This window comes from Hypomesus transpacificus, unplaced genomic scaffold, assembly GCF_021917145.1.
Source record: "Hypomesus transpacificus isolate Combined female unplaced genomic scaffold, fHypTra1 scaffold_269, whole genome shotgun sequence".
NCBI lineage: Eukaryota > Metazoa > Chordata > Actinopteri > Osmeriformes > Osmeridae > Hypomesus > Hypomesus transpacificus.
Genome location: NW_025813795.1, coordinates 51,122 through 58,905, shown reverse-complemented (window position 1 = coordinate 58,905; position 7,784 = coordinate 51,122). Strand labels below are relative to the sequence as shown.

The 7,784-nt window shown below is 44.3% G+C and overlaps 2 long non-coding RNA genes across 9 annotated transcripts; both read left to right on the top strand.

Moving 5' to 3' along the window:
- The first annotated feature begins 243 nt into the window (after positions 1 to 243).
- LOC124463018 lies at positions 244 to 1,073 on the top strand. Its single transcript, XR_006955525.1, has 3 exons — positions 244 to 562; positions 718 to 906; positions 994 to 1,073. It is a non-coding gene; the product is annotated as an uncharacterized LOC124463018 (long non-coding RNA).
- Positions 1,074 to 2,002: 929 nt separating this feature from the next.
- On the top strand, positions 2,003 to 6,009 carry LOC124463008. Of its 8 annotated transcripts, XR_006955502.1 has the most exons (11): positions 2,003 to 2,089; positions 2,384 to 2,449; positions 3,053 to 3,137; positions 3,412 to 3,451; positions 3,752 to 3,827; positions 4,048 to 4,138; positions 4,292 to 4,374; positions 4,560 to 5,076; positions 5,233 to 5,734; positions 5,826 to 5,870; positions 5,992 to 6,009. It is a non-coding gene; the product is annotated as an uncharacterized LOC124463008 (long non-coding RNA). The 8 variants fall into 8 exon arrangements; XR_006955504.1 differs by lacking the exon at positions 4,048 to 4,138 and having other exon boundaries at positions 4,295 to 4,358; XR_006955501.1 differs by lacking the exon at positions 4,048 to 4,138 and having other exon boundaries at positions 4,292 to 4,358.
- The last annotated feature ends 1,775 nt before the right edge of the window (positions 6,010 to 7,784 follow it).

Sequence of the window (7,784 nt, the reverse complement as noted above, 5' to 3'; positions counted from 1 at the left end):
GGGTTGGGGTTAGGATAGGGTGCAGGTGGGGTTAGGGTTAGGGTTAGGGTTAGGGTTAGGTTTGGGAAGGTCTTAGCCCAATCAAGGGCTAGAGTTGCACTGGCACAAGTCTTATGCTTATATTTTATGGTTTTTTTCATCCCCAGGAAAAAGGTGAAGAGGAGGATTATATTCCCATCAAGGTAGGTATCCTAGTAGGTAAGTATCCCAGGTAAGTAAAAGACTAAATACCCTATACTGTAGATCTGTGTTGATCTTCTTTCTTTTTTTTGTCCTACAGGAACCTTTCTGCCCCCCACTGGTCACCACAGGTAAGTATCCCAGGTAAGAAGGTATGTGCATATATACACTTTTTTCTGATTCCTGATATTGTTAAATCACTTTTTCTCCTTCCACAGGAATCCCTCACCTCCCACCTGGAAGACAGCAGGGGGTATACAACCTTTAGATGTTCATATTAATAAATCACCAATCCATAATTTTAACATTGTCTCTGCGGTTTCAGTGGTCCAGAGAACCGGATCCCGTCCCGTTACCTGGAATTGGCGTTGATCCATCTCAGGTAACGTTATAAAAGGAGATTCATTATCAATGTATGCATTAAAAGCAATGTATGCGTTAAAAGCTTCAAATAATTTTTGCTGGTCCTTAGCCAACCTGTCTGAAAAATTAATGAGTGGCACGTAGATCACGGCTTTGGGAAATTTCCTTTGACAGGTTTTCCCAAGCTGCTGCAGCTGTTTCACTGTGGTCCTGGGTTTCTGTCTATCCAGACAGTTCACCATCCCCACTGACAGAATCACATGTTCTGTGTTTGGGTTCGGCGTCAGCTTCTCCAGTATCCCCCTTAAATGATGGCAGTTTGCCCCTGGGAAACTGTCAACCTGGATATGTTCATCCTTAAAAGTAGGGATAGCCGAAAGATTCTTGTCCCCCAGTACCACTATGGGTTTCACTACGTCTAGATTCCAATCATGTATTTTCCTCCAACAGGTCGGATGGATAACGGGCTCCTCTCTGAGGAGGACCTTTGGCTGTGACTGGCTGAGAGCGTGACGGTAAGTAGGGTCAAGGGGAAGGGAAAGGGGGAGGGGGGAGGAGGGAGGGTTGGGGTGAGGTATGGGGAAGGAGGGGTTGGGGTTAGGATAAGGGGTCAGGGAGGGGTTAAGTCCCCTTTCCTCCGCCATGGGGTTTGGGGAGGGGGGAGGGTTAAGTATAGGGAAGGGAGGGTTGGGGTTAGGGTTCAGGGTCAGGGTGGGATTAGGACCCCTTAGATCCAGGGTTAGGGTTAGGGTTAGGGTTAGGGTTTAGGGTTAGGGTTAGGGTTAGGGGTTAGGGTTAGGGTTAGGGTCAGGGTCAGGGTCAGGGTCAGGGGTAGGGTTAGGGTTAGGGTTAGGGTTAGGTAAGGGGAATAACTAGGTAAAAAAATAATAATTTCACCCAGGGTGCACGGGCACAGGGACTAAACCAATGTAGAAACCCATAGTGAAAAATTAGAAAATTAAGGAAGAAAAAAAAGGGGGGAGGGAAAAGAGAAAACATACAAGAAGATAAGGGTAGGGGAAAAAAATAAAATTCACAGTAGAAAAAAGTGCTCCAGATAAGAATATTAAAAAGTGCTTAATTAATGAGGGGTACCAGGTGGGGAAAGGTTATGGTTAGGGTTGGGGGGATGGGGAAGAGCAGAAAGAAGGAGGGGTCAAGGGAGGGAGGGGGAGGGGGAGAGAAGGGGAGGGGGAAGAAAGGCAGGAAAGGAAAAGGGAAGGGGAGGTTGAGTTTAGGCAAAGAAAAGGGGAAAAAGGGGGGTAGGTTGGGTTGTGGTTAGGGTCAGGGAAGTGGGGAAGGAAATACTAACAAAAGGGGGAGGGGAAAAGGGGGAAGTGGAAGGTTGGGTTTAGGCAGGAGGGAGAAGAAGGGAAAGGAGAGAGAGAGAAAAACCAAAGAGAGAAGGAAAGCAGGTATGGTTAAGGGGGAGGAATAAGAGGGAGGGTGGGAGGTGTGTGGGGTGTGTTGGTGTGTTGGTGTAAGAGGAATACAGGCCCTGCAGGGATAAATCCTGGGACAAGGAAGGAACAGAGAAGGCCCGACTGTAAGTCTTTCGTATGCCTCACTCATAAATAACAAAGTTAATACATCAATAAATAAATAAATATAAATACAAACCAAATCATAAGATAAATGAGAAATAAGACCTAGTGAAGTGCCACAAAAACATTTTTTCACACAAGAAACACACAAAAAATTATATATATAAAAAAAAGTGCTTGATAGGTCTGTTTCCCAATATCAGTTATTGTAAATAAATTCATAAAAGTGAATGCATAATTTCTAAGACAAACTTTAAGTCATTCCGTTCCCTCTTTTTTTTCCTTTTTCATTACAGGATTTCATGAAGGCCCAGGAGGAGTAACTCGTATTACCCCATCCCTACCGGTACCCAGGAACCCAGGTAAGTAGAAAACATTTTCAATTTAATATAATATATTAGAATACCTTTTGTTATTGATAATTGTTTTCATGTTCTTACTTGTTTTGTATGTCCCTTTTTTCCTTTTTAGACACCCCACCCCCCTGGAGGATCCTATTCAAGAGGTAAGAAGTGCATTTTTTTACATTCATGTTTTCCATATACACACACATACACATGTAAACACGCCCATAAATATATATATATATGTATATACACATATATATATACCTACACATACCCATACACACAAATACAGTCATTTCTTAATGGCATTTTAACTTCAACCAAAGGAGGCACACTTAAAGGTCTGAGGTTGTCTGAACCATCCCCAATTCCAATATGAAGAGTGACTACAATAAAGATTCATGTATGAACAATTTAAAGGTACACATCTAAGAGAGATAGTATGTCAAAAAACCTTAAACCTATCTCTAGACATAAGTAAATTACATCACACACAAAAAAAGTACCACACACATTCCTACAATAGTTTTTAATTTTCACTCCATGCAGTCTATTTTCTCTTTGGAATAGGGAGTTCCACAGAGAACCCTGTTGGTAATGACCTTGTTTGGCCACCAGATGGAGACTAACAGCCAGACAGAGAAGAGAGAAAAGAAGGGACATTTACCTCTCATTAAGACCTAATGGAGTCATGGAATTCAAGGTTTGAATCCATTTCTTTTCAATTCTCATTCGCTGAGGTCTGGTCCATTGGTTATTAGTTTCCAGGCCAATAATCTGTAAGCTATCTGTTGAGTGCGTCTGAAAGTGTATATATAGTAGAGTGGTTCTGCTGCCTCTTCCAATATGGTAAAGGTGTTGTTTTAACCGAGCCCCCAATGAGTTTTTAGTTTCTCCCACATATATTCTCTGACACACTGTACATCTAATAGCATAGACCACATTAATGCTCTCCGGTCCCACTCTCTGCCAAATAGGAGCTCCTAAGCCTGAAGAGGTGTTAGAGATATGCTTAAGGTAAGAAAAATGCTGGTTATTAGGAGACACAGATTGTTTATTTTTCTTACTACTGTTGGAGTGAACCAGTATGTCTTTAAGGTTCTTATTCCTCCTAAACGCTGATATCACTCTAAAGTCTCCCAGTTCTGGGTTCCCTGCCTGTGCTACGACAAAGTTAGACCTCAGCTTAGAGTTCAGGCTCAGCAGTGTCCGGGAGTAGGTGGAGACAAAGGGTATTGCATGGCGGTTGTCAGTGGCCTTGACCCATTTGTCTCCCATCAGGAATCTATTCTTAACCTCCGTTTTAATTTCTCTTAGGAAGCGTTTCGAATAGCCCCGAGGGCCCAGAGCCTGGAAAAGGACCCGGGTAGCCACCTCCACATCCTCCGCAAAGGTGCATATTCTATGAAATCTAATCAGTTGAGATTTTATCAATCCCCCATATGTATGTTTAGGATGAAAGCTAGCCTTATGGAGGAGGGCATGTCTATCAGTGTCCTTGAAAAAGACTCTAGTCCCTAGTTTCTTAGTCTCTCCCTCTCCCCCAATAAAAAACACTTGTGTATCCAGAAATTCCAGTCTCTCACACTGTATGTTATGGGTTATTGTAATAGCAGGGTGATGAGTATTCAAGAGGTCCAAGAATGCCTGAAATTCTAATTGGGAGCCACTCCAAATGCCAAAAATATCATCCAAATACCTAAGGTACAACAGTGGTGTGGTTTCACTTTTAGCAAGAGCAGTTTCCTCCCACATTCTCATATAGAGATTAGCAAATGCTGGAGCAAATTTCTTTCCCATTGCAGTCCCATGGATCTGGAGGTAAAATTTGTCATTAAATTCAAAGTCATTTCTCAGCAGGCTCAGTTCCAATAATTGAAGAATGGCTGCATCTGGACGGGCTGAATTTGGATACATCTCAAAGGTTTCCCTAACTGCCTGTAAACCCAATTGTGTATCTATATTAGTGTACAGGGAATTAATATCCACCGAGAATAAAAAGGCATCCTTAGGGGCCTGGATGGTTTTTAATTTACTTACAAAATCATAGGTATCCCTTACATAACTAGAATGTCTCTGTGATAAAGGATTAATATAAAAGTCTATGTATTCTGCTATCCCATAGGATTCCGAACTACAGTCACTAACTATGGGTCGACCGCTAGGGACCTGGAAAGGAATAGACCATTTCTCTGGAGGTTTATGTATCTTAGGTAGTAAGTAGAATTGCCTGGGTCTAGGTGTATCAGGACCAGACAGGTAATCTAACTGTTTCTTTGTAATATACTTCCCTTGATATAGGTCTCTTAAGATCTCCCGTAGTAATACTTGTGTTTCTCCCTGAATAGAATGAGTTAAAGGAACATAATGCATGGTATTGGAGAGTTGTTTTTCCGCCTCCAAGATATATTGTACTCTATCCAGGATAACCACCTGTGAGCCCTTATCGGCTGGTTTAATAACAATACTGTCATTATTTTTCAGGTCCTTCAGAGCTCTAAGCTGTTCCTTGGTAAGATTAGTCTGATTGGATGGTTTTGGTCTAAACCCAGCCAATGCTCTTACATCCTTCCGGATAAGGTTCTGTATACTTGGGGAGATGGTTTCCATTGCCGGGACCCATGTAGAGGCTTTAGTGAACGGTATGTGGGGAAAGTCCTTCTCATACTGAAAGTAATCCAATAATTTCAGTCTTCTATGATATGTAAATAAATCTCTGCGTATCTCATCCCTATCTAATTTACCCGGGGTGGGGATAAAAGACAAGCCTTTTTCTAAAACCTCTCTTTCCTCCACAGAAAGCCTGTAAGAGGAGGAGAGGTTGGTGATGTTGGAATGGAGGGGAGTTGTATCTGGACCCTGCTCCCCCCTTACATGTTTAACTGATCCAACCAATGGTCCAGGATCTCTGAAGCGGTCTCCTTGGTCCAGTGGACTGGATCCCTTGGGTCGGTCTTGAAACGGAGTCTACTGATATCAGGTAAGTATGAACATTTATTCATTATGGTAAGGTTTAGAGTTTTCAAAAGATGCTGTTGTTCCCTATCCAGACGATCTGAATAGCTAATGATAGGTACAAACACCTCTGCATTGGGGAATACTACTTCACAGGTCTTTAACAACTGTTGTAGCTGTTTCCAGGTGGTAGAAGTAACCTGTTTCCTAAGGCAGTTGTTAAGGCCAAAGGATAACACTAACTTCTCTGTAGTGGGGTTGGGTTCCATTACTTTTAGGACCTCCCGAATATGATGGAAAGTAGCTCCAGGGAAGCTGTCAACCTGAACTCGGGGATCTCGAAAGGTAGGTATGCGTGACAGATTTGAATCCCCCAACACCGCTATTGGTTTGTCTACTCTGAGGGTCCAATCTATCGTCTTCCTATTTGTATTAGGATGCCTAGTAGGTTCCGGGCGTGTGTCAGGAGCAGACTCTACAGGTAAGTTTAAAGTTTTAAAATGTGGGGACTCAGATTGGGTGTCACTCTGATTAGAGAAATCTTTTGGAGTGTGACCCATCATCATATTTGTGTCTCCACCTTTCGTTGTTAATTTTGGCAGAGTCTGCTCTTCCACTGCGGGTTAGGGTTAGGGTTAGGGTTAGGGTTAGGGTTAGGGTTAGGTTTTTGTGTCTGAAAATCCCCCGGGTCCAGCAGTTCAGTACTTCGACCCGCTTAGACCCAGGACTTTGGCGCTCGCTATGCCAATGCTGAGTCATCCAACACATCCGAATAGGGGCTAGGCCCCTCCAGGAACCCCGAAGGGAACCCAGGCCGGGTTACCCCTGAAAAGCTCGCCACTCGACACAAGGTGAGTGATGAGCACTCAGAGGGATAATGATAATATAAATATATAAATAAGACACAAAACATAACATATAAGTATAGGTCGAGCACATGGATAGCCGTCTCCGAATCCACCAGACAAGTTCATTGAGCAGGGTCAGAGCTGGAACGACTTCAACTTAAACTGTGTTAACCCCGGCGCTGACCCGAGGGTCGTGCAGCCAGATAGCCATGGTGGGGAAACCGAGATGCAAGGGAGTCACCCTTGTTGTATAGCGATCTTCACATCTGGACATCCCAAAAGATCCCACGATAACCTAAAATTAGACTAAACCGTTGTACGAGGGGGGCGTGTGTATCAGTTAAGTGACACCATGATCGGAGCGTCTTTTCTTATTAATCACATTCTTCTTTGACCTCAGGTAAGAACTCTAATAGGTTGAGATTAGAGCAGGTAACTCAGTGAGGTGGCCCAATAACAAGAGCCACATCCAGTAGGGGAAGGCGAGGGTTGTGTTCAGGCATGATCTCCCACTGGTTGAGGTTAGAATAGGTGACTCAGTGAGGTGGCCCAGTGACCAGAGCCACATCCAGTAGGGGAAGGCGAGGGTTACGTTGAGGCGTAGACTCTCACTGGTTGAGGTTAGAATAGGTGACTCAATGTGGTGGCCTAATAACAAGAGCTAAACCCACAGGAGGGAAGCGACGGTTGTGTTCAGGCATGATCTCCCACTGGTTGAGGTTAGAATAGGTGACTCAGTGAGGTGGCCCAGTAACCAGAGCCACATCCAGTAGGGGAAGGCGAGGGTTACGTAAAGGCGTAGACTCTCACTGGTTAAGGTTAGAATAGGTGACTCAATGTGGTGGCCTAATAACAAGAGCTAAACCCACAGGAGGGAAGCGACGGTTGTGTTCAGGCATGATCTCCCACTGGTTGAGGTTAGAATAGGTGACTCAGTGAGGTGGCCCAGTAACCAGAGCCACATCCAGTAGGGGAAGGCAAGGGTTATGTTAAGGCATAGACTCTCACTGGTTGAGGTTAGAATAGGTGACTCAATGAGGTGGCCTGATAACCAGAGCTAAACCCACAAGAGGGAAGCGACGGTTGTGTTCAGGCATGATCTCCCACTGGTTGAGGTTAGAATAGGTGACTCAGTGAGGTGGCCCAGTAACCAGAGCCACATCCAGTAGGGGAAGGCAAGGGTTATGTTAAGGCATAGACTCTCACTGGTTGAGGTTAGAATAGGTGACTCAATGAGGTGGCCTGATAACCAGAGCTAAACCCACAAGAGGGAAGCGACGGTTGTGTTCAGGCATAATCTCCCACTGGTTGAGGTTAGAATAGGTGACTCAGTGAGGTGGCCCAATAACCAGAGCAAAGTAGACTGGAGGGCAGCCACGGTTAGGTTTTAGGCTTTAACTCTCACTTGGTTGTGGTTAGGGTAGGTGACCAGAAGGCTGTCCTATCCCAATGAACCACGGTAGGTAAGCCTATTAATAACGGTTGGGTTTAGGTAAGCGGAGCCCGAGGAACGCAGGAGAGATAGAAAAGAACAGGCCTGTGTGGAC